At 44.9% G+C, this 26,654-nt stretch overlaps 1 protein-coding gene and 1 non-coding gene across 37 annotated transcripts in view; one reads left to right on the forward strand and one right to left on the reverse strand.

The window, feature by feature from the left end:
• Positions 1–624: 624 nt before the first annotated feature.
• Positions 625–697, reverse strand: TRNAA-AGC (transfer RNA alanine (anticodon AGC)). The gene has a single exon. It is a non-coding gene; the product is annotated as a tRNA-Ala (tRNA).
• Positions 698–936: 239 nt separating this feature from the next.
• The window catches only part of PPP6R3 (protein phosphatase 6 regulatory subunit 3), a 122,642-nt gene continuing 96,924 nt past the window's right edge, over positions 937–26,654 (forward strand). For 16 of the 36 annotated variants that reach the window (XM_027959321.3, XM_027959324.3, XM_027959325.3 and 13 more), the window contains exons 1-2: positions 1,252–1,327; positions 22,952–23,047. The gene's annotated coding sequence lies outside the window, so the exon portion shown is untranslated. Of the gene's footprint in view, positions 1,087–1,251; positions 1,328–1,782; positions 9,466–22,951; positions 23,048–26,654 lie in introns of those variants that run through there. The other 20 variants (XM_027959322.3, XM_042237949.2, XM_060404362.1 and 17 more) reach the window with 6 other exon arrangements.

Below are 26,654 nucleotides of genomic sequence, written 5' to 3' on the forward strand. Positions count from 1 at the left end.
GCCAGCTGGGGCCGAGGCAAAGGGGTGCAGAGGGAAGCACTGGCAAGGCAGACCCGGGGCCAAGCCCTGTCACTTTGCTCAGGCCCGGACTCTGGGAGGTAGCTGGGGGAAGCCCCACAGTAAGAGCCTGCCTCCGCTCCGTGAGCCGGAGTGATCATCCCTGAGCAAGCCAGTGCCCCCAGAGACACCTGTCACAGTCTCCCTGCCCGGAGCCCTCGCCAACCCGTACTGAGCCGCGCAGGTCTGTCCTCCGTGTCCCGTGGGTGGAAATGTCACCTGCTCAGAAACACCACCACCACCGCTCTATGGCCTGCTTTGCTTGTGTTGCTCAGGTGGAGTCTGACGTCCGGGACCCTCTGCTCCTGTGTACCCCGGCCGGCGGGGAACAAAGTGCTCACTACCACTACATTTGAAGAAGCAACTTCTGCATAAATCCTTCCGCAAGGCAAAAGGAAGACCACCCCCCAATCCATCCAGTTTTTCTCCCTAGCAGAGGCCGGTGCACAGATAGGGGCACCTAGCACAACTTGTCCTCACATCTCCTGGTACAAACTCCACCTTTGAGACAAGTGACATTGACTGCCAATTTCCCCGCTCCCTCCCCACCTTTATAAAATTCAGCCGTGGAGAATGCGGGCATCGATCCCGCTACCTCTCACATGCTAAGCGAGCGCTCTACCACTTGAGCTAATTCCCCAGCTCCTGGCATACTTCCGCCACCGGGACACATGGTGGCTCACGTCATCACCGGTTTCCTCCGGGCCCTCCGGCCCGCCTGCCCGCGGGTCTCGCTACCCCATTGGTTCTTGTGCAGCTCCCTTCTTGTGCAGACCTACTGCCATGATTGGCTTGGCTCACTTTAGTTTTAAAAAGCATTGGCCATCGGATTGGTGGCCCCAGCCGTCCGTCAAGAGAAGGCCCTGCTGTTGCTATGGCGTAGTTGGGGGGAACCCAGACAAGGTTTCCCTCGGTTTCTGATTTGTTGGCTCCAGACTCCGGGGTCCTAGAGGTTCCGGATCCATCAAGTCCATGGGAAAAGAATGCGCCCCCTCGCCCTTGACGGACGGTGTCCGCGAGCCAATCGGAGTAGGTTCAACGGGGGCCGCAGAGTGATCCAATAGGCGGCAGGGGGCGGGAGAGGAAGGCCAGTGAGCGCGGAGCCGGGGGCGGGGGCAGGGTCGTGATTGGCCGCGAGGCGCTCGGAGGGAGGGCGGGGGGAACTCAAGGCCTGCTTGATACGTCCGCCATTTTGGGCGCTTCGCTGATGGTGTCGGTGAGCGCGTTTCCCGCCTGAGCGCAACTAGCGGCGAGTCGCGGGCACCTCCAGGTAATGAGGAGGGGGGGGCGCGGCGGAGCGGGCCGCAGCGCGGGGTGCGCTGGGTGCGCGGCGCGCGGGCGGCGGCGGCGGGGCTCCTCCGCCCGGCCTCGGCGGCGCGGGGAGGGAGCGTCCCGGCCCCCTCCCCTCCCCCCCGGAATTCGCCTCTCGGCCGCCGGGGAGGCGCGGCGCCCGGGCTCCCTGGCCCGTCCCCGCCCGCGCCTGTCAGCCGCCCGCTCGCCCGCTGCGGGGCCCCTCGCCGAGTCGGGCCGCGGGCCGGGAGGCGAACTTTGCGCCCGGGTTGACGTCCGCGGCCTGGCGCGGCGGGCGGGCGGGCCGCCGGCCGGGCGCGCCCCTCACCCGGCCGGGCCCCGCTCCGCGCCGGCCGGCCCGCCCCGAGCGAGCACCGCCCGCTGCCCGCGGGCCCCGGACAAGTTCTCTGGGCGCGGGCCCCGCAGCGTGTCAAGTTGAGGCGGCGGCGGCTCGCCGGAGACTCCCGAAGAGGCCATTGTTGGACTCGGTTCTCCGGGAAACAAGTTCTGTGGGTTTCTGCTCCCTCGCCGCAGAGTCAGCGGGATACGCCGGCGCCCGGCTCGGAGTGTTTAAAACCTCCTTCCGAGTGATTTTTTTTTTTTTTTAAACTCCAGGGTTGCGACTCCAGCTCAGACCTGGTCGCGAAAGCCTCCCTGGCGAATACGCGCTAGGGTGGGGGGGGTGGTCCTCTCGGCCGCAAGTACCTCCCTCTTAAAGAAGCCCTCTCGCCGCTCCCTTGGAGGGGTTTCCTGCGGCCCGGCTTTCTCTGACCACAACTTGGACTCTTGGTTGGAGGTGAATGGCACGAGTCCTTGGATGCACCTGGGTGTCTTGGCGTCTCACCCTCCGAGCTCCGTGTAATCTCTGTACTTAACCCATTTTCTCTGTGGGTCGGATCGAGCTTTTCTGGGAGCGGCGCTTGGGAGTTGTTTCCTTTTATCGTCACAGCACTTGTGAATGTGGCTGTTTTGTTAACGTGGAGTTGACTGCGATTTTGTCCTCAAGGTCACGTTGTAGGTAGGCAGCAAGTGGGAAAGAGGCTCCGGATTTCCAGCCGCTGGAAGACCCACTGAAGGGATGGTGTTGGAGCTTCTTTTGCTGTCGAGTTAGATGGCGTGGTTTCCAGATCTTGGCTTCACCACTTTCTGGCGCTGTGACCTTGGGCAAGTCCCTCAACCTCTCTGCTTTTTCTGTAATACGGGAATAACAGCAGTGGCTGCCTCAGCAGTCTGTCGGGAGGAAATGAGTTAATATGTGTAAAGCAGCTAGAAACGGTGCCTGGCGTGAGGAATCCGCTTAGTAATTAGTGGCTATTATTAATTTGGATTTGGTTTTTAAATGTTTAGATAGTATTGGGAAGTCCTGGCTTTTCGTGGCTGTCTTTAGAAAGCTCTTGTGTTTTTAAGAGTCTTTCCGGCTGAGAACCACCCAGGAGAGGGTGGCTGAGGATTGATTACGTTTACAGACGTTTTCTGGAGTCATTAGTGGTGATGCCTCAGACTGGCTTGTTGAAGAGATGGTTAAATAAAAGCCCACCAGGAGCTCACGTCAGATTTTGTTCCTCCTGTACTTTTGAATACCGCTTATTGCGTGTGATTGGCCCCCAAATCAGTAGTAACTGGAGAGTTTCTTAGTGTACTCTTGGGTTCTTACTGAGGTTTGAAAGGTTACTGTGTATTGAGATATTTTTCAGTGAAGGTACTTTGGGAAATAACTGTTGTCCTGGGTGGATGCTTTCGAAGTTATTTTGCATTTCAGCTAAGTTTGATCAGAGAGTCTAGAATATCTAACAGAATGCCATCCACTCATGCATCTACTCAGAGTCTATTGATTCCTGCCCTGTGGTCTTCTCCCTGCTGCTTGAAACCAGGCTTGTCCTTCCCCTGGAATTACCTGCTTGGGACCTGGCTTGCTTTGTTGCCCTGGGAAATGTTAATTTGATAGACTCCGTCTTAAGTAGAGATGAACATCTTGCTGGTGTAACTTACTGAACAGGAAGAAGATTGTTTTAGATTAGAAAACTAGCTTTTGTGTAAAGTATAGCAGAACAAAACTTGATGGTTTCAATTAACTGCCTGGCAATTTGAGAATCAGACCCTAACTGGACAGAAAAGGAATAGTGATGAAGTTAAGGCCTGACAGGGTGAGGCTTGTTTAGTCTCTTTGAAATAAATTTTGGCGCTGATGTGGTACAGAGATAAGGTGCTTATTACAGACAAGACATCTTCCTTAAAACAGTATTTGTCAGGATTGGTATTTAGTTTGCTTCTTTGATAAACTTGAATCTTGTGGTTTTATATATTGGATATTTGAGAGGTAGCCTGAGTATATATTTGTCTAAAATTTTACAATGCTTTCTTACTGATATAGAATGGTTAAGAATGGTAGTGACAGTGAAGGTCTTGTAACCATCTGCTCAATTAAAACTCAGTTTATTTACGTACAAAGCACAAGAGGCTGTGGTTGGTTCTCATAAGCCCTGGTGTGGCCAAGTAGAGTTGACTGCTTTTTCTTAGGTGAGCTGGATGGAAAGAATAGACCTGATTTCTTGGCTTTTGGAAGTTTTCTTATTTTTTTCCCTTCTTAAAGGAGCCTCAGATGACCGTTTTTTAATTTACTCTAGAGCAGTAGTTCTCAACTTTGGGGGGCGGATTTTGCCCCCAAGAATCATCTGGTGATATCTGGAGAAGTAAATTTTGCTTGTCACATCTGTGGAGTTGGGCCGTGGCTTCTAGAAGGTAGAGACCAGGGATGCAGCTGGACACCCTGTGATGCACAAGATGGCAGCCTCACCCCTCAGCAGGACGTTAGCCCCCCAGAGGTCAGCGGTGCTGAGGTCGAGAAACCCTGCTCCAGACAGATGGTGAGCTGACCTGCTTTGGGATCATTGGGGATACTTTTCAAGACTGTTCTGTAAATGTGTGATGAGAGTGAGAACGTTTCTAAAAGCTCCCGAGTAATACTGATGTGCAGCTAGGTTCTGGCACCACTAGACCACAGATTTCAGGAGCTGCGTGTGGGTCAAGGGGTCCTGTCACCTGTGAGCTTGTCTATACCTCGACCCTCCTGGGACATGACTTAGTAATGGGGAAAGATGGTATACATCATTTTCAGGTGCCTGAAGACTGAGCTTTGAAAAACATTTTTTAAAGTGAATGTTTTATAAAGTAATTGAGAAACTTTTGTTTTTCTCTTGCTTCGTGAGACTCCATCAACATATTGTGCTGAAGCTCTCAGGTGTTCAGGGCTGTTACTGGCTATGCTAAATATCCTTATCCTGCTGTGATTTTAGAGTTTTGTCATTTCTGCCCTCATCCTGTCAGTCAGCTGTCAATTATGTTTTTAGATGCCAGCTTCATTATTATTATTTTAATGAAGGCCTGTTTTCAGAGAGTTAGCCCTGGATTGGTTTGCCACATCTGCCCTTCACAAGGCAGGAGAGAGGCAGATTGAATGCTTATCTTTTAACGTGGTGACCCTTGCTTGCTACCACAGGGGGCTTGCCTGAACCCTGCACTCTGACCGGAGTGGGCAAGTGTTTTTCCCTCTGGGGAGATGAAGTGCAGTGAAAGAGAACTCCTTTTCTCTCACATCCTTAGAATACGGATGATCCTAGTGTATTGAGTGGGATGAAGGTTACTATAAAACTACAGATCTTTGCCAACTGAATGTTAAAAGTCTGGACGTATAAAAGGGAGATCCGGGAGATCTCCTCCTTCGTCCTGAAATTTGCCCCATTGCTGTGTGTCCGTGGGTTCGCAGAGAGTTGGACATGACTGAGCGACTTTCACTGAGATGCTGAGAATGACAGGTGACCACGTCAGCGTCTGTTTCTTCTGTGTGAGTAGTTGCTAAGTCACGTCTGACTCTGAGACCCCGTGGACTGTAGCCTGCCAGGCTTCCCTGTCCATGGGATTCTCCAGGCCAGAATACTGGAGTGAGTTGCCATTTCCTTCTCCAGGGGCTCATCCTGACGCAGGAAGGAACCAAGATCTCCTGCGTTGGCAGGCAGGTTCTTTATACGGGAGCCCCCAGGGAGCCTCTAAACCCGAGCTTGTTTCTGTTTTGCATAGATATTCATTTGAATTGTCTTTAAATTGCACGTAAGAGATACATAGTATCACCCAAGTCTCCTCCGCTCTTGGCTGCCCTAAACCCAGTGCAGTGCTGTGGCACGGAGGTGCTGGGAAGAGAGCATTACCAGGTAGATAATGGGATCATTCACGGGAAAGCCAGGAATGCTGCTGTCTAGTTCTCATTTATTTGATCAGCAAATATATTGAATCCTTACTCTGTCAAGAACACTATTAGGGATTCACTCATCAACAGGCACTTAAGGACTTTCAGTCTTTGGGGGGAGGCAGCAATGACAAGGGACTTCCTTTGCGCTGAGGCCAGATATCTCAGCTTGTGAACTGAGTAATGTGGTGTAAGTAAGTAAGCAAGCAGACTTTTAGTGAGAGGCCCTTGAGGCTTCAGAGCAAAGAGCTTGTAATTGTTGGTTGGGTGGTTTGAGATTGCCAGAAGTCTGTTGTCAAAGAATGAAGTAGTTACACCTTTGTTTCTCATAGGTATTAAATAGTTAACTTCCACTTCCCTCTTTGGTTTGGTTTGTTTTAAAAAGCAATGCCGTTTTTCTTGCTGTGTTCTTGCCTGGAGAATCCCGGGGACGGCGGAGCCTGGTGGGCTGCCATCTCCGGGGTCGCGCAGAGTCGGACACGACTAGAGTGACTGAGCGGCAGCGGCAGCGCTAGTGAAGCTGCTCAGTAATGACAAGTAGGAGTGGCCTGTGTTGTCTTTTGCTCCATAGATGTTGGCTGTCACTTGATCAAACTGGAGAAGCTCACTTTCCCTCCTGATGAGAGGCTTGGTGTAGATTCATGCTAAACGTCTTGAGTGTGCTTGAAATCCACGGTGCTTCCAGTGGGAATGGGTATTTTTTCCTGCTGCAGTCTGGATTGAGGTGACCGGAGATTTGTTTTTGTGGCCTTTTGACTTTGACTTAGATTTAGTTGCCATGGAAACCCCCTTTCTTCCTCCCTCCCCCTTTATTTTTCTTTACTGAGAGGAGGGAGAGTTACTAGTAGGATCAATGCCCGGTTTGTTTCACGGTTTGGATGTTTATGAACTGACATCTGGATATCAGGTAGATTGGCTAGATGGTAAAGAAGCAAGTGAAAGGGAACCTTGGCGGTACTTGAAAGGCTTCCTACCTTAACTGGGACATTTTTGTGTCGCAGACTCACAAAGATCTGAGTAGAGGCGGTTTACTACTTCTCACTTCTGCTGGCTAGTGTTGACCTGTTTGATTATTAAGTATTAGTGAAGACTCCACAGTTGACTGATTTTATATAAATAAATTTGAATAGATTATGAACATCTTTCCTGATACGGAGACTCTGATTTTATACTTCTTGGCAACTCTGGAGAAAGGGTATTATTAGTTCCAGAATTTCTTACAGAGGGAGTGTGTATTGATTTGGAATGGCTTGTGTGCCCCAGAGGCTGACTGCCATGAAGTCTGGGGGCCCAAAGGGAAGATGAATGAGATTGTTTTTTTTTTTTTTTTTGAAACAGTAGGAAGCAGCACTTAAAAGGTTGCAGAAAAGTAAAAAGACTGCAGAAATAAAAGTACGACTGAATGTTGAGTCAGACTTGGAGAAAGCTATGTGGCTCGCTAGTGAGAGCCTAAAGTTCCCTGTACTTGTATGTAAATCTAAACAGTAATGCTGGCGTGAAAATAGTGCAGTGCGTCAGAGACACTGACGAGAAGGGGAGCTTGCCTGAAGATGCGTGGCCCCCTGAGACCCTAAGCGGGGCAAGCGAGGCAGCAGCTGTACTGGCCACTAAGGCACATTCCGGGGTGGCTTACACTGTCCAGTGAGGCTTGGTCAGGAGACACTGGTTGGATCTTGGTGAGGCCTGGGCTTTCATTCTCCAGACGAGGCAGTGGTGGGAGGAACATTGACAAGTATTGACTCTTCTGGCTGTTTGGCGCTTCCTTTCATGAGAATCACGGTTTTGGAGGTTATTGATATTAGAGAAAAATTTAGGTCATGCGGGAGAAGGGGCCTGTAGGCAGCAGAGAAATCTCAGTTCCTGGGTGAGGCCTTAGGGTTTTGGTGGCCCCACTCGACCATAATTTTAAGTGTCAGTTGTTTTAGCAGTAGCATAGCTGGAACTCACTGAGAGTTAAGAATAAATACAACATTGTAATCAATCAGCTATACTCCAATAAAAGTTAAAGAATAAATGTTTAACTTCTGAACTGGTGTTTTGTCTGTCTGTTTTTGTCATTGTCGTAGGTGAGGGGTAGTGCCTCCTGGTTCCCTTTTGTTGACGGAGATACACAGGGTTTCTGTTGCCTCTGGGCAGTGGGCAGTTCACACCTGCCTCCGCTGCCTTCCAGGAGACCCAGTCCCTTCTGTCCTTGGTTTATTACGACACTTATAGATGGCGCAGCAGCTGTGCATTTGGCGCCCATCATAGGCATAGCATATCGAACTGAGGGAGTTTTCACAGATCAGGACCTGTTCTCTGCTCTCAGGCCAGAGTATCTTGTGGAGGGCAAGAGTGCAAAGGACCTAAAATAGCTGACTTTGAGTTCTGGCTCCCAGTCTTCAGCTGTGTAATCATGATGTTAGATGGCATCTCTGTTCCTTAGTTTCCTTATCTGTGAAATGAATATGAAATGTAAACTTGTTAGTACAGTGCCTAGTACACAGTAATGTTTGTTTGGGTCTTATTTCTGTTATCAGTCTTCTTGCTAGTGACAGTGAAATAAGGTCAGAAATGACTAATAGAAGTTGCAGGGAAACGCCCTGAAGAAATGGAGTGGAGTGTTATGGTAGAAGGCCTGGAGTTCTGACTAGCTGCTCTGAGGAAGCATAGGGGGGCGGTGAGGTGGGTCAGGGCAGGGCACAGAGGTAGGTAGGGGTGTCCCCCACCCCCCAAATTTGGATTGTTTTATATAGATTTTACTTACTAAAATGTGACTTTTTTTTTTTTTTTTTTTACTGTGGTGAGAGTAGAGATCATAAATTTGAGGTTTTGCTGAGTCGGACACAACTGAGCACGCAAGCACGTTCTGAAATATTCATCTTTAAAATCTCTCTCTCTGGTGCTTGAGGACAGTATAAAAATCTTTGCTTTGGAGTCCCTCATGTTACGTAGAGCCATATTTTTTCAATGTTCTGTGCTGTGAGATAATCACACATGTCTTGAAGGATCACTTTTTTTTTTCCTTTTGTTTTTTGAACTTTTTTTTATTTATGTACTCAGCTGTGTGGCATGTGGGATCCTAGTTTCACGGCCAGGGATCAAACCCGAGCCTCTTGCAGTGGAACTATGGAGTCTTAACCACTGGACTGCCAGGGACGTCCTTGAGGATTGATGATTGGCTCTTTTAAATGTTGCTCTTAATTTGTTAACAAATTTCACATGATAACCAGACAGCTGTGTTCTGTAAAGGGCCAGGTAATGAATACGTCAGGCTCTGTGGGCTCTGGAACCACTCAGTTCTGCTGCTGTGGTGTGAAAGCATTCATAGTCAACACATGAACAAATGAAGCTTCTAATAGAACTTTATTTACAAAAAGAGGCGGTGGGCTAGGTTTGACCTGTCTTGTTCTAACCTATTTTTTTATTTTAATTTTTAATGGGATCATACATTCCAAGAGTCTGTATTGGCATGTGTACAGATGTTAAACGTTAAGACCACCAGTTTAAGTGACAGAATGTTGCGTTCCCTTTGGCTTCCTGTATGCCCCCCCCCCCCCCCCATCCCTCCCTCTTCTCACCTCCCTTAAGCAGGGCTGCCCTGGGTGTGTCATTTTGTTGATTAACTTTATGGTGTTAGCACCTGTGCATGTATCCTTTTATCCTTACATAATGTAATTTAGTTTTTGAATGTCTTTGTATAAATTGAATCATTTTGTTGTGTAACTCACCCTCTTCTCTTGCTGCTTTTTGAGATTCATTTGTATGTTTGAGTACTTACGTCCTAGGCACTAAGACATATGTTGTGATGCTGACTATATTAGTAGTGAGCCAGAAAGACATTGTCATTGTCCCTGTCCTCCGGAAGTTACATTTTAGTGGAGAAAGACGGTTAACAGGTGAGTCAGAGATGGCACCTGTCATGGGGTGGTACAGCTGGGAGCAGAGTCAACTAGGAGTGGCTGGGTGGGGGCTGTTTGCAGATTGGATAAGGTGGTCAGGATGGGCCTTCCTGAGACCTCTGAACATTAGCAGGTGGGGGAGGGAGCCACGGGGCTGCAGGTGGGGGTGAGTTAGGGGGAGTCTTTAGGCAGAGTCCAGTGTGCGTGTGGTGCTAAGAAGGGTTGTAGCTGATGTGCTGGGGAGACAGAGGCCAGCCTGGCGGGGTGGAGGATGGCAGGGGAGGAGGTCAGAGGGGGTGGGGTGGGAGCCATTCATGCAGGCCAGGGTTAGGATTTTGCCTTTTTCTGTGAATGAGATGGGAAGTCATGGAAGTGTTTGGGGTAGTGGTGTGACATGAGATCTGATATGTTTTTAAATGGTCCCCTGAAACCGTGTTAAGAATAGTTGTCCCTCTGGTGCCGAGGACCCCCCAGAACAGCGACGGCAGCTTGGACTGAAGGGGGGCAGGGAGAAGGGGTGGATGCTGGATGCCTGTGGACAGTAGAGCCGCCAGGATTTGCTGGCAGATTGAACGTGGCTGAGACAGAGGTGAAGGTGCTCCCTACCGACCAGAGGTTTCTGCTTGTGGTCAAGATTGTGGGCGGCACCAGTTGTTGAAGTAAGGTTGGGGTCTGGGCCCGCTGCTCTTGTGAAACTCCAGAGAGCCGCTTGGAGCCACGTGGGATGAAGGTGTTCAGAGCGGAGGGGAGAGGTCTGGCTGAAGACAGACGTGAGAGCGTTCAGTGTTCTCTGACACTTAGAAGTCTTGATGCTGAGTGAGTGCAGGATGAGGGCCAAAGCAGCGAGCAAAAGGGGGCTGGGCAGTTTCCGAGGTGGAGGAGGAGCAGGGGGCCCTTGAATCTCTGAAGTCAGGGGAGGGGTCTTCAAGGGGGAGGGAGGGAGAGCCCCCGTGCAGTGCTCCTGCCGTGCCCTCCAGGGGCCTGAGGGCCCTGGGCTTGTCCTGTGGCTTCAGTGGCACATGAGTCATCGATGGTCTTGATGGGAGCAGTCCGCACGCGGTGGTGTGGGGAGGGCCTGGGAGGGAGGCTTCCCGAGGGCTTGAGGGCAGAGGACACAGAGGAAAGCCCTTTCGCTAGAGGGAGAGTTGGGACCATGAAGAAGGCTTTGTGAGATGGCGAAGTTACCGTGTTTCTGTACTGTTGGTGGGAGATGATGTCTGTATCGAACGCACACCTGATGACGTGCGTTTCTGGAAAGGAGACAGGGAGCGGACCCACGGGGAGTGGACCCACGGGGAGCGTCCACCGGCTCTTGCTTGGTGAGAGGACGGGGAGCAGACTTGGGTGCTCACTTGGTGGGAGCAGGACTGTTTTCTTTTCTTTTTTTTAAAATTCATTTAATTTGTTTTGGCTGTTGAGGGTCTTTGTTGCTGCTCGGGCTTTTCTCTAGTTGGGGCGAGGGGCGTCTACTCTGTGTACATGGGCTTCTCGTGGCAGAGCCCAGGCTCAGTAGCTGCGGTTCGCGGGCTCAGTGGTTGTGGCGCACAGGCCGAGGGAGCGGCCTTGACCGGGGAGCGAGCCTGTGTCTCCCATGTTGGCACGTAGATCCTTCACTACTGAGCCACCAGGGAACCCCAGGACGGTTTCCTGCTCAGTGAAACAGGAAGGAGTTACCAGTCAGTGAAAGTGAGGGTGAGTAGGGCCTGGAGAATTCCAGGGACTGTATAGCCCACGGGGTTGCAAAGAGTCGGACATGACTGAGCGACTTTCAGGGCAGGTGGTCTGTGAGGAGAAAGTGCCGAGTATTCTATGGAAAGAAAGAATGTGAGTGGATCTGCAGTGTGGCACTCAGGGGGAGCCATCCTCGTTTGAAGTGGAAAAAAGCAGTTGTGTTCTTTTTCCTGGGGCTAGAGTAGGCAGTGTTGCAGCTGTGATTTCTGCACGCAAGAGTGACAGAGCAAGGGAAGGCCACTGCCGTGTGTAAAGTGGATAGCTAGTGGGAGCCTGCTGAGTGGTGTAAAGTGGATAGCTAGTGGGAGCCTGCTGTGTGGTCTGGGGTCGCAGCTCGGTGCTCTGGTAGTCTAGACAAGTGGGATCCTGGGTGGGCGAGGGGAGGGAGGTCCAAGAGGCAGGGGCTGCACGTGTGCGTGTGGCTGAGTCACCTTGTACAGCAAGCAGAAGGCAGCACAGCGCTGTAAAGCATCTATACTCCAGTTTAAAAAAGAGAGAAGGCAAAGGGGCATTTATAATGGGGAGGCCTGGACTTGGAGCTGGGAAGGGAGGGAAATGAGGCCCTGCAGATAATGAGTTTTGGCTACAGTGATGTGTTTAGTTGCTAAGTTGTATCAGACTCTTCTGTGACCCCATGGGGGACTGTAGCCTTCCAGGCTACTCTGTCCATGGGATTGCCCAGGCAAGAATACTGGAGTAGGTTGCCTTTTCCTTCTCCAGGGATCTTTCTCACAGGGATCAAACCTACGTCTCCTGCATTGGCAGGCAGATTCTGTACCACTGAGCCCCTGGGAAACCCACGTTGATGTGTGTAATTCTAGTTTATTCCTTTTCGCTTCTGTGTTCTTTTTCAGACTGAATATATTTCATTTTATTGTTTGTCCTGTCCTTATGGGATAAGATTGTTTGTTTCCAGTAAAGAACAATGAGGCTTTGGACAAGTGCAAGAAACATTTCTGCAAGGTATAAAGCCTGGAGAGACTTAGAATCGCAGGATAGTGGGACCTGTACAGTTTTCACTTCAGTTAAAAGTAATTGATCTTTAGTTAGAAGTACCCTCCTGCCAGCGCTGTTGTTCTCCATCTTTGCCAGCTCTTGGTGTTGCCAGACTTTTTTATATTTGTCAAATTGGTGGTTATGACCTTACATCTCATCAGTTACTAGTTTTATTGAGATGTAATTACATGTTACAGTTTACCCCTTTAAAGGGTACAGTCTAATCGGTCTTACTATGTTCAGAGAATTGTGTAATGATCACCACAATCTAATGTTTAGAACATCTCATCATCCTGAAAAGAACCCTTGCACTTGTTAGCAGTGATTCGATTTCCACGCAACTCCTGGGCAGCCGTGGACTTGCCGGTTCTGGGCGTTTCACGTAAATGGAATCGTACAGTATGTGGTCTTTGGTGACTTGCTGCTTTTGCTCAGCATGTAGCATATTTCAGTACTAGTGCTCTGTTGCGTTGGAGCGCATGGACATACCGTTATTTATCCATTTATAAGTTGGTGGACGTTTGGCTTAATTCCACTTTTTGACTGTTCTCAACCATACTGCTGTGAGTGTTTGCCTATGAGTCTTTGGAGGGACGTAGGTATTTATTTCTCTTGGTGTGTACTTAGGAGTGGAATTGTTGGGTAATGTTCCTGTGTTTTAAAATTTTGAACTACCAAACTGTTTTCCAAAGTGACTGTACCATATTACATCTCCCCAACACCATACCAGGGTTCTAATTTCTCCATGTTCTCACTAATATATATTCTTTTCCTTTTAAAAACAAATTATAGCCATGTTAGTGGGTGTGAAGTGTGGTGTATCATTGTGGTTTTCCCTTTCCTGAGTGACTAATATTGTTGAGCATCTTGTCATGTATGTATTGGCTGTTGTGTATCTTTTTTAGAGGAAAGTCTGTTCAAATAGTTCTTTGCCCACTTTTATTTATCACTGCATGGTTTTAATGTTCTTTTTTCAAATTACTAACGAAGTTGAGCATCTTTTTTTGGCTATTTAGATTTCTACTTTTGTGAAATACCTGTTTATGTCTCTCTCTCTTTTTTTCCTGTTTATGTCTTATTTTTTCCTCTTGAGTTTGATTTTTCTTATTTGTAGCAATTCTTATATATTCTGATTCTTATTATCTTTGTGACAAATATCTTTTCCCAATTTGTGAATGTTTTACTGTGTTTATGGGATTTTTAAAAACGTGTTTATTGAAAGCATGTAATAAAAGGACAAAAATGGATTTTAGTATTTTCTGATCTTTTCCTCTGTCCTTTATACTACCCAGGTAGAAGAGGAAATAGATTTTTTGATTTATAGGTAGTTGTCTTTTTAAAAGTTTTATATTCTTTTCTTTCTACAAATTTTGCATATTTTTTGTTAATTTATTCTTTGGCTACTTTATATTTTTGTTGCTGTTGTAAATTTTTTTTTTAAGTTAACAATTTGTGTTTGTTGGCAAATGGAAATGCAGATGACTTTGTATGTGGCTATTATATCTAGTAGCTTCTCTAGCTTAATAATAATTTGCTTGTGGACTCTTGGGGATTTTATGTAGATAATCATCTCATCTGTGAATAATGACAGTTCATTTCTTTCCAGTCCTTCTATTGTTTAATATATTTTACTCTAGTCTTACTGCGTTGCTGCATGGCAGCCATCACCAGTGGAGAATATAAATGGTAGTGGCGGGCATCCTTATCACAGTCCCAGTTTTAAGGGAAATGTTTTTATCTTTTACCATTGCATGTGTGGATACTTTTTTTTTCTTTTAACAGGTTGAGGAAGATTTCTTCAACCTTAGTTTACGGAGAATTAAAAAAAAACAGTTCACAAGTGGGCACTGAACTTAATTGATGCGTTAAAAGTTTTTCCACTTATTCATTTACTTCTGGCTCTGGGGGGGTCTTGCTTTTCTAGCTGTGGTGAGTGGAGCTGCTCTCTGCTCGTGGTGCGCGGGCTTCTCGTTGCAGAGCAGCGGGCTCTAGGGCATATGGGGCCTCAGTTCCTGACCAGGGATCAAAACGTGTACCCTGCATTGGCAGGCGGATTCTTAACCACTGGACCGCCAGGGCAGTCCTAATGGAATGCATTTTCTACCTCTGTCGAGATGATGATATGACAGTTTTTCCAGCTTGATAATGATGTATTCTTTTTTAAACAAGGCTTTTTTGCTTTGTTTTTGTTATATATGTTTTCGTCTGTTTCACGTTTTTGTTGTTGTTTTTCTGTTTGTTTTGGGCTTTTTTTCTGGCCTTTCCATACTTGTGGAATCTTACTTCCTCAACCAGGGATTGAACCTGGGCCCCAGCAGTGGAGAGTCCTAACCACTGGACTGCCAGGGAGTTCCTCCCACCCCTTTTGTTTTTAATTTGCTAATATCTCAGGATTTATGTATCTATGTTTATTGGTAAGAATGATCTCTCATTTTCCTTTTTTGTTGTATCAGCCTTATGAGTTTTGTTATCAAGAGTATTCTAGTCTCATAAAATAAACTGTGGTGTTTCCTCCTTTTTATTTTCTTAGAGGGTTCCTAAGTAAAATTAGGATTATTTGTTCCTTCAGTGTCTTATAAAACTTGCCTGTAAAACCATAAGGGTGTGGTGTTTTCTCTCTGAGATTTAAAAATTATTGATTTAATTGCTTTAATATTTATAGGATCATTAGAGTCTTTTTCTTGAGTCATATTTGGTAATTTACGTTTTTCTAAAACTCATTTTGTCTGAATTTTCAGTTATATTGGAAGAAAATTATAACTTCTTATTTTTGGAATCTGCCTGACTTGTAATTAATTAATATTTAATTTCTTAAACAGGATTCTTAGGTCATTAATTTTTAGCATGCATAATATGTACTTATATATATGTAAATAGAGTAGTAATTACCCTTTAAATAACACTTTTGCTGTGTAGGATTTTTATCTTTCAGTTCTGAATATATTCACAGTTTCATTTTGACTTCTTTTTGACTTAGAGGTTTAGAAAGTATATTGAAAAATCTTGATGTGTGTGTGTATATGTATCTTTTAAGTTCTGTTACTGATTGCCAGCATACATTGTGCTCATAAGATGTGGTCATGTGATACTTACTCTTTGAAATTTGTTGAGGCTGTTTTAACTGCTACTGCTGCTGGTGCTAAGTCGCTTCAGTCGTGTCGGACTCTCTGTGACCCCATAGATGGCAGCCCACCAGGCTCCCCCGTCCCCGGGATTCTCCAGGCAAGAACACTGGAGTGGGTTGCCATTGCCTTCCCCAGTGCGTGAAAGTGAAGTCGCTCAGTCGTGTCTGACCCTCAGCGACCCCATGGACTGCAGCCTACCAGGCTCCTCTGTCCATGGGACTTTCCACGCAAGAGTACTGGAGTGGGGTGCCTTTGCCTTTTCCCTTTAACAGCGTCTAGTTAGTAGCAAATTTTTATTCCATGTGTGTTTAAAAAGAATGTGTTTCTAATTTTAAGGTCTGGTTTTCCCATGTCTGTTAGATGAAGCACATTAATGGAAGTCACATTCAAACTAGTGTCCTCAACTAATATTGTCTGCTTGTTCCCTTAGTTCCAGAGAGGGGTATTGTTAAAATTTCATTATGATGGGAGATTTGCTGAATTCTTGTAGTTCTCAGTTTTGGCTTTATAAGTTTAGAATTGTTTCTAGTGACCTGCACAGTTTGTCATTCTGTAGTGAATCTTTGATTCTAGGAACGTTTTTTCCACTAAAATACAATTTTGTTGGATATTGGGGTAGCTGTACCAAGTGACTTTTAATTAATGTTTGCCTGATAAGAATTTTTTTGCTTCTTAAGTGTCGTCTTTGGTGTGCCTTTTGAAAGCAGCACACAGCTGGATTGCATTTTCATTATTCGACTTCTCATATTTCAACTAATTTACATTAATTGTGATTGAAATATTTGGTTTATTTCTGCTGTGGCATTTTTGCTTTCTGAATGGGGTTTTTTCCCTTTTCTATTTCTTTTCTTGCCTATGTATTGTGGGATTCTTTCCCCCTTAATTCCTGTCTACTCTTTTTGCCTGTACTCAGTAAGAGATTAGACGCTTCTGGTGATCTTAGACATTTCATGTTTAACCTAAGGCCTAAAGTTAATTGGTATCTTTATTCTTATAAGAAACCTTTGAATGCTTTCAGTCTCGTGTCCTTCCCGATTTATGTGCATCTGCCCAATTTTCATTTTGCTGCTTTTAAAATCCTACAAATGGGGCATTACCAAAAAATACTGTCATTCTCTAGAGGCATTTTGCCTGCTGTCTAGTTCTAGGTTGATGATTGTTTTCATTGTCTCCCCTGAGCACTTCGACAGTATTTCCTATCTTTTTCCACTTGCTGTTGTGATTAATTAGAAATGACTTGTCAGTTGTTCCTCATCCAGGAGTCTGAGGTATTCTGTACCTAAAGTGCTCTTCATGTTGACCAGTCCAGCGGGCACATTGAGTCTTTATTTTTAGGTTGCTGGTATTGGTTTGCTCATTTGGTGTCTTGCTGCTTTTGAATAATCAAGTACCAGATACTGTTTTGGATATGTCTCGACAAGTATTCAAAAAAACTTTAAAAATTACAAGTAAAAGAGGATATTCATTTTACTAAGAGCTGGCAGATGGGATTTTTTTCCTCCGTCCTTTAAATGGAGTGTCAGGAACAAATTTCTTAAAGGTTTTCTGCTCTTTCATTTGGTTGGCTCATTTTGGGGCTTCCCAGATGGCAATAGCGGTAAAGAATCCACCTGCCAATGCAGGTAGATGTAAGAGACAAGGGTTCAATCCCTGGCGGGGGGGAAGATTCCCTAGAGGAGGAAATGGCAACCCATTCTAGTATTCTTGCCTGGAGAATCCCATGGACAGAGGAATCTGGCAGGCTACAGCCCATGAGGTCGCAAAGAGTTAGGCATGATTCATTTTTTTTTAATCCAGAAATGGAAAAGATTTCCAGAATAAGCTACCTTTTTGAAACAAGATCATTTTGACTGCTAGAAAACGTTTATGTGAACCTTAAATGCGACTCTAGGCAAGTATAGAACACCAAAAACAATCTGGAAAAGGGATGTGGACCAAAATAGATTACCGGCCAAATCTGTCTTTGGGAAATGAAAAGAGTAGAGTTCAGCATTTAGAGTGGAGAAGGCAATGGCACCCCACTCCAGTACTCTTGCCTGGAAAATCCCACGGACAGAGGAGCCTGGTAGGCTGCAGTCCATGGGGTCGCTGAGGGTCAGACACGACGAGCGACTTCACTTGCACGCAATGGAGAAGGAAATGGCAACCCACTCCAGTGTTCTTGCCTGGAGAATCCAGGGACGGGGGAGCCTGGTGGGCTGCCGTCTATGGGGTCACACAGAGTCGGACATGACTGAAGTGACTTAGCAGCAGCAGCAGCAGCAGCATTTAGAGTACTTGACCTCTCCTGGGGGAGAGGAGGGATGGTTTCATACTTGTTGGTATTTCTTTATACAAAGTCTTTTCTTATTCCAGCTAATCAATGAAAAGAGAAATGGAGGGACATACTAGTGTAGGCTGTGTGAGGTTGGAACTCCTTTTGTGAGGCTGGTTGGCAAGCCTTGTAAACTGAGGAAGGATTAAGGGGCTTGGTGTCAGCACTGCTGATCCCAGGAGTAAGGAGATAATTGCTACTTTTAGTCCTTTCCTAGTAATTTTCAGTGATACCAAGGAGTTTGAAATGCACAGGCATTATAACTACTGTTTTCATCAACTTTCAAAAAATAAAGTTTAATAATCTTCTAGGGCAATGAGGAAAGAATGAGAAGGGATTGTAGGGCACAGGGTAGATAGCGTGCGCTGGTTTAGCAGAATTGTGAGAATTAAAGGTAAACATTACCGGGCATGTTTGTGTTTATTCCCTGAAGAAAGAAGAGTCCATTCCTGCCATTTACCATATTGTCAGGCCTACAACTTTTTCAGCTTTTGGTGTTAGTTCCTGTTGAATTGCCTCTTGATTAGTGTGAACCTTTGGCAGCCTGCCCTTGCTCATGTACCCACCTTACCCCCTTACTCATTGTTGTTCAGTCACTAAACTGCGTCCAGCTCTTGGTGAGCCCATGGACTGTAGCACGCCAGGCTTCCCTGGCCTTCATTATTTCCCAGAATTTGGTCCAACTCATGTCCATTGAGTTGGTAATACCGCCGAGCCATCTTGTCCTCTGTCACCCCTTTCTCCTCCTGGCCTCAGTCTTTCTCAGCATCAAGGTCTTTTTCAATGAGGCGGTTCTTTTGCATCAGGTGGCCAAAGTATTGGAGCTTCAGCGTCAGTCCTTCAGGGAATATTCAGTGTTGGTTTCCTTTAGGACTGACTGGTTTAGTATCCCTGCTGTCCAAAGGGCTCTGAAGAGTCTTTTGCACCACAGTTCAAAAGCATCCATTCTTCAGCACTCAGCCTTCTTTATGGTCCAGCTCATGTCCGTACATGACTACTGGGAAAACCATAGCTTTGACTATATAGACCTTTGTTTGTAAAGTGATGTCTCTGCTTTTTAAATACGCTATCTGGGTTTGTTATAGCTTTCCTTCCAAGGAGCAAGCATCTTTTAATTTCATGGCTGCAGTCATCATCCACAATGATTCTGGAGCCCAAGAAAATAAAATCTATCATGGTTTCCACTTTTGCCCCATCTGTTTGCTGTGAAGTGATGGGGCTAGATGCCATGATCTTAGCTTTTTTGAAAGTTGAGTTTTAGACCAGCTTTTCCACTCTCCTTTTTCACCTTCATCAAGAAGCTTTTTAGTTCCTCCTCACTTTCTGCCTTCAGGGTGGTGTCATCTGCATATCTGAGGTTACTGATATTTTTCCCAACAGTCTTGATTCTAGCTTGTGCTTCATCTAGCCTGGCATTTTACATGATGTACTCTGCATATAAGTTAAATAAGCAGGGTGACAGTATACAGACAATATACTCCAAATTATTTCGCTTTCTGAGCTCCAGCTTCTTCTATGTAAAATGGAAATAATATTAAAGTTCTCTTTTCCCCATTGAAGGTTAACTTTGGGTAATCTGAATTTGTATGGATTTTTTTTCCTTATGAGTTTATTAATGTAGAAATTATAAACTTTCATAGAACAAGTGATATGGCGAAGCTGACTTTGTTAATGATTAATACCTTATTTTATGAAATCTCTTACTGGCTTTGGTTTTGAAATCTTGACTGGTGGTAGGATGTTGTGAAATTTTCTTTTTTACTCTTTTGACATTTTTTTGTTTAGAGGTCTTAGTTTAAAAAAATTGGTTAGTGTGTGATTATATTTACTTTGAAAAAAATAAAAACAGATAGACTAAAATCTCTTTTGCTCACCTTCCCTCAATCCTTTTCTGTCTTCTGCTGTTAATCTTTTTTTTTTTTTTTTGGTCTGTTTTCTTGATTTTCTTCTGTTTGAGTATTTATTTGTGTGCTTATAGAATGGGAAGCCCAGAGTTAGGCATACACACTTTTTTTTTTTTAATCATTTATCACTTTTCATTGACTCCCATGCAGTACACAGAGATCTGATCTGCCTCTTTTTTAATTATATGAAGGTGTTTTTTATAGCCATTTCCCAGATCAGTGGGCTTTAGATTTTTTTTCTATCACAGACAATTTGACTTGCTTTTAGTTTCTTACAATAAAGCACTTCGAACTTAGAAGCTTTTCAAAGTTTAGTGTTTGGTACAGAAATAGGTAAAATACTGAATTATAAGCTGGATTCTTTGCTTTTTATCTTTATATATAAAGTACAACTGTTAAACAGTGGATGGAAACCTTGTTTTAGAAAGCTTTTCTCTTTCCTTTTCAAATGATGTATGACAGGTATGATGTTTTTAAGCTCGACTAAATGAAAAATTATTTAGCAGATCTTTTTTGCTATAAAAATATGTAACAAATTTGTATTTTAACCATTTAAAAAAATTAATAAACTTTATCTCATGGAGCAGTTTTAGGTCCACAGCAGAATCGGGCCAGCAGTACAGAGCCAGAAGCTCGTATACTCTGTCTCCCCACATGCCCCCTCCAGCTCTGTGGACGTACACTGACACGTCATTGTCACTCAGAGTCCGCAGGCTATGTTAGGTTCGGTCTTAGTGTCACGTATTCTTTGAGTTTAGATGTGTAATGACATATATCCAGCATCATAGTAGTCTACAGAACACTTCTACTGCCCTAGAAATCCTCTGTGCTTTGCCTGTTCATCCCTGCCTCAGGCTTAACCCTTGACAACCACTAGTCTTTTTAATGTGTCTCTAGTTTTGCCTTTTCTAGAGCGAAATATGGTAGAGACCATATAGTATTGAAGCCTTTTTAGACTGGCTTCTTTCTCTTAGTAATATACATTTAAGGTTCCTCCATGTCTTTTCACTCCTTAAGAGCTCATTTCTTTTCAGTGCTGAATAATATCCATTGGTTGTACCACAGCCTATCCATTCTACCTGAAGGACATCTTGGATGCCTCCAAGTTTGGGCAGTTACGAAAAAGCTGATGCAGACATCTGTATGCAGGCTTTTCAGTTCAGTTGAGTAAATAGCATTGAGCATGATTGGTCTCACAGAATGAATTAAGAAGTATTCCTTCTGTTTCTGTCTTCTGAAAGAGACTGTAGAGAATTGGTACAACTGTTTTTTCTTTAACTCTTTGGTGGAAATCACCCGTAAACCCGTTTGGACATGATTCTTTCTGTTCCAGAAGGTTATTCATAAGTGACTCAGTTTCTTTAATAGATCTAGCCCTATTCAAATAGTCTTACGTGCGTTGTGACAGATTGTATCTGTCAAGGAGTTGGTCCCTTTCATCCAGGTTATCAAACCCGTGGCTGTAGAGTTGTTCCTAAGACTCTTATTATCCTTTTGTTGCATGTGAGATCTGTAGTGATTCCCCTCTTTCATTTCTAGTGTTAGTAATTCTGGTCTTTTTTCCTTAGTCTGGCAAAAGTCTTACTGATTTTATTGATTTTTGGGGGGAGGGGGCGGGGTTACTCAGCTTTTGGGTTTGTTGGTTTCCTCTACTGATTTCTTGTTTTAAAATTATTTTCTGCTCTAATTTTTATTATTTCAGTTTCTGCTTAGTTTGGAATTAATTTGCTCTTCTAAGGTGAAAGCTTAGATTATTGATTTTAGATCTTTTTTTTTTGATATGTGCTTTCAATTCTATAAATTTTAATCTAAGCAGTGTTTTTTTGCATCCCCCTAATTTTAATAAGCTGTATTTTCATTTTGTTCAGATATTTTTAAAGTTTCTCTTTTCTTTAATCCATGCATTTTTTACAAGTGTGGTTTGTAATCTTCAAGTACTTTGGGTTTTGCCAGCTGTATTTCTGTTGCTGACTTGGTTTGATTGCATTGTGGTCTAAAGGCAGACACGGTATGATTTTTGTTCTTCGTTTGTTAAGGTGTGTTTCGTAGAGCACGGTCTGTCCTGGTGCATATCCCTGTGTGTTTAGGGATGGATAATCTGCTGGCGTTGGATGCGCCAGCCCATACATATCAACTGTGTACAGCTGATTTTGATTGTTGGTGCTGTTGAGCTCTGTTACGTCTTTACTGATTTTCTGATGGATATATCCGTTTCTGATAGAGGAGTAGTAAAGTTGCTAACTGTAAAAGTGAATTCATCTATTTCTCCTTGCAGTTTTATCTGTTTTTAACTTGTATTTTGATGGTTAGGTGTTGTTAGGTGCGTAGCATTAAGAGTTGTTATGTCTTCTTAGAGTATTGGCCCCCTTTTCATTTTGGTAATGACTCTTTTGCCCTGAAGTCTTCTCAGTCTGAAATCGCTATAGCTACTCCCACTCTGTTTACCAGTGTTAGTATGGTACAGCTCCATTCCTTTACTATTGAAGTGTGGGGTTTCTGTGTTAAAGTGGATTTCTTGTAGACAATGTATGGTATACCTGGGGGTAGGTTTTTATTTTCTGTATTTATCTTGCTAGTGTTCCCTGAGATTCCTGAGCTGTGGTTTGGTGTCTGTTATTAATTTGGGGAGATCTTGGTCATTATGGCTTCAAATATTGTTTCTCTTCTTTCCCCCCGTCTCCCTCCAGTGTCCTGTCACGTGTATGTTAAACCCTTTATGGTTTCCCATGGTTCTTGGATGTCTTGCACCTCTCATCCCCATTTTTGTTTTTGTCTTTTCTCTTTGCTTTTCCATTTTGGAAATTTCAGGGGTCACATCTCCAAGCCCAGAGTTTCTTTCCTCAGCTGTGTCTAGTCTGCTACTGAGTCTATCAGAGACATTGCCTGTCTCTGTTAGTGTTTGGTCTGAAGCGTTTCTTTTGATCCTTTCTTCCAATTTTTGTTTTATTTTTTCTCTTATTGCATGTTGTCTACCTTTTCCACTAAAGCCCTTAGCTTTTCTGTTCTGATAATTCCAGCGCGTCTTGCATACATGACTTTTTGTTCTGTTTTGTTTTTTGGCTGGGGGGCACAGCACATGGCATGTGGGATTCTAGTTCCCTGACCAGGGATTGGACCTGCACCCCTGCAGTGGAGCCGTGGAGTCCTAACTATTGGGCCCCCAGGGAAGTGTCCCTGTAAGTGGCTGGTTGTGATGCTTGTTCAGTCTTTTCAAGCTACTTTTTGCCTTAGTATGCTTTGCAATCTTTCTGAAAGGCAGACGTGATACACTGGTAAAAGGAAATGTGAAGAGCAGATCTTCGGAAATGCAGTAGAGTTGTCTCGGGGACGGGAATGTTGTGCAGTGCTGCGCGGCCTCAGTCTTGGTGAGCTGTGACCTTCACCGGTGCTTCTCTGCTTTTTCCCTTCCTCAGGTGGTGCGGGATGGCTAGCGTGGTCTGGACTTGTGTGCTCCTCTTTCCTCACGCGGAAGGTTAGAGGGGCTGGAGCTGGAGATTCCCTTCCTCCAGGTAGGTTAGGTTCCGGTGAAACCCCAGCGGGTTAGGCTCTGGGAAAATAGCTTTTTTTTTTTTTTGAAGATGAGCTTTGTTAAGGACCGAATGTCCTGATGTTTCAAAAAAAAAAAAAAAAGTTCCTTTCCCCCTCCCAGAAACATGAGGGGAAAGGAAAAGTAAGTCTACCCACACACCCACTGAAGGACATTTTGGTTGCTTCCAAGTATGGAAGAAGCTGCTGTGAACATCTGTGTGCAGGTTTTTGTTGTTCGTGTTTTCAGCTCCTCTGGGTACATGCGAAGGCGCATGACTGCTGGATTATATGGTAAGAATGTGTTTAGTGTGTATGAAACTGCTGAACTGTCTTCCCAGTGCCTGCACCCTTTTGCACTTAGGTCAGCAATGACTAAGAGTTCCGGTGGTTCCACACCTTCCCCAGCATTGCGGGGGCGGTGAGGAGGGGTGGTCAGCCTTGTGGACTTTGGCCATTCTAACAGGTGTGTGGTGGTATCACATTGTTCTCATAATTTGCGTGCTTTTGATGCCATAATGATGTGGATCACAGCATTTTTAATGGCTGTATTTCATTGGATAGATAAGAACCTTGGGGTAGATAAAGTCTCTGTTACTCAGGTTCCATGGATTGTGGGCGACTTGATCGTTTGTCCTTTGGTGGTGCCCGCAGTGTCCTATGACCTCTATATTTGGACATTTCTCTCTTTTTCCTCCCCTGTTATGAACTCTTTGGACATTGTTATATATAAGACTTCTGACTCAGGATGAACACCTTAGGATGAGCTCATTAAAGCAGAGTAATTGGGTCAAGGAATGTATAGATTTACAAACCCTTTGATATCTATGGCCAGAAAAATTACCTTAGTTTATACTTTTACCAGCAGTTCCACCTAAATTTACATTAATGTATGTTTAAAGTCTTTTTTTTATTAGGGGAAGATTTTAACATCCACAAACATAGAATAGTATAATAAACCCTCAGGTAATCAGCTCCAGCCCCATAAACCCAAGGTCAGTGGTGCCCCACTTACTCCTTCAGTCCCCACATTTCTCCTGGACTTGTCGTACTGGTTTAAATCTCTATTGAAGTGTGATAGAAATACAGAAGAGTGTACATCATAAATGGGTTTTCACAGTCTGAAACCCACCTGGGTACCTGGGTCCCAGGCATCGCCTTTGTCCACTTTCAGTCATGCCGTCTGCTGAGCGCAGCCAGGGTCCTTATACTTAGCTAGGTTGATTATTTCTGCCGAGTCTTGTTCCTTCCGTAATCTATGGTGTGTTCGTGTGTGTCTGAGCTTTTCCCTTGACATTGTGTGTGGGATTGTTGGGGATATACCTGGAGGTGAAATTGCTCGGTCGTGGAGGTGTGCATGTGTTCCCCTTTGGAAGCCTGTGGCTGCCTCCGCTAAAGTAGCAGTACCAGGCGACATTCCCCCAGCGCCGTGTGAGGGTCCATTTACTCCATCCTCTCTTGAGTGGCTCCTGTCTTCCATCCTTTTCATTTTACCTACGCTCCTGGCTGTGTGGTGATGCCTTACAGTAGCTGTAACCTGGGCTAGTGAAGTCAGGTACGTTTTCATGCCTTTTTTTGGTCAGTTTATTTTATAAAATTTTATTCATGTGTGGTTGATTTATGTGTTAACTTGCTATACCGCCAAGTGACTGTTGTATACACTTACACACGCACACACACGTCCTTTTTAATTTCATTTGTTTACTTATTTTTGACTGCACCATGAAGCATGTGGGATCTTAGTTCCTTCCACGAACTAGTATTGAACCCCTGCCCCCTGCAGTGGAAGCTTGGAGTCTTAACCACTGAACTGCCAGGGGAATCAAAATATAGTCATTCTTTTCCATCATGGTTTATCACAGCATATTGAATATGTTTCCCTGTGCTCTACAGTGGGACTTTGTTGTTTATCTGTCTTACATATAATAGTTTGCATTGGCTGATCCCAAACTCAGTCCTTCCCCCGCCCTGGCCATACCATAGTTATCCTTTTTTAATGAGTGTGCTGTGCTTAGTTGCTCAGTTGTGTCTGACTCTTTGGGACCCTGTGGACTGTAGCCTGCCAGGCTCCTCTGTCCATGGGGAATTCTGCAGGCAAGAATACTGGAATGGGTTGCCCTCCCCTCCTCAAGGGATTTTCCCAACCCAGGGATCAAACCCAGGTCTCTCGCATTACAGGTGGATTCTTTACCGTCTCAGCCATCAGCTAAGCCCAAGAATACTGGAGTGGGTAGCCTGTCCCTTCCCCAGGGGAAGTTCCCCACCCAAGAATTGAACCGGGGTCTCCTGCATTGCAGGCAGATTCTTTACCAGCTGAGCTACCCAGGAAGCCTTTTTTTTTTTTTTCTCCTTTCAATGAAGAATGATATTTACGCCTCCTCTCTTTTTTCTGTTGCATTGTCTATTTTATGTTGTTAGCTCTCTGTTGATTCATAACAGTTACCCCTAAACCTAGTGGCTTATGACAATGGTAAACATTTACTATCTCATAGTTTTTGTGATTTAGGAACTTGAAAGTGGCTTGGCTGGGCTGTTTGGCTTGGATGTATGTCATCAGCCTTCCAAGTCTTGACCAGAGTTGGAGAATCCTTCCCAAGGTGGCTCATTTTCATGCCCAGCAAGTTAGTCCTGGCTGTGGTGGGGAGGCCACAGCTCCTTTTCATGCAGGCCTTTGTCCTGATGCCTCAGCGTCCAGTCCTCAGGACATGGTGACTGACTTCGTCCTCAAAGAGAGAGATCTGACAGAAATAGCACCAAGTGGAAGTGATAATTTTTATGACATGACCTTTTTATGATATGACCTTTAATTTTGTCATATTCTGTTTGTTAGAGAGAGTCACTTACTTTGTCCCACCTTGGACAGTGAAGTTCCGTTTTCTGAAAAGTGTCAGAGTTTGTGGACAAATTTTCACACACAACACTTGGTAGGATTTGTTTTATTCTGGATATGAGTTTTTCAGGAGATATAAACACGGTGAGCGTCTCTGCCTGCTCTCTGGGTTGTCAGTGTGTCTTTTGAGGCAGAGGAGTTAATATTGATGTAATTCAGTTAGTTAATTTTCCTTTATGGTTAGCCTAAAACTCCCACAAAGTAGTTGCTTGATGCTATCTAATGCCTAGTCAGAGTTGAAATTTTCAACTGTCTCAAATACAGTAATTTTTATATGTAGAGTTTTCTAATATTTTCAAATTGAGATCCAAATAAAGTCTAGCAGTTAAAACAATTCCCCCTGTACCTCTTAGCACCTGTTTGTGGAAGACCTGGATTTTTTGCCTGATGTCCCCGCAGAGTTCTCTGTCGTGTAAGCAGGTAGTTGTGAGTGTCTGTGTTTGGGCGGTAAACTGGACTGTAGTTTCCTTGGCGTTTCTTCTTTTGGTTGTGATTGATCTCTGGAGGTTTACTGAGGACCCAAATTGAAATTTTTAAAGGGTTTCCAACCTGAATCAGATAGAAATTCATTCAGATTATAGTCCTGTACTATGTCTTGAAATGCGCTCTGTGTGTGTGAGGCCGTCAAGAGCGCATGGTCTCTGTAGGAGACCTCATGCTGCCTGGAGGAAGCCTTACCCTCTGAGGGTACCACCCCCTCT

The sequence above is a fragment of the Ovis aries genome, chromosome 21 (genome assembly GCF_016772045.2).
Source record: "Ovis aries strain OAR_USU_Benz2616 breed Rambouillet chromosome 21, ARS-UI_Ramb_v3.0, whole genome shotgun sequence".
Classification (NCBI taxonomy): Eukaryota; Metazoa; Chordata; class Mammalia; order Artiodactyla; family Bovidae; genus Ovis; species Ovis aries.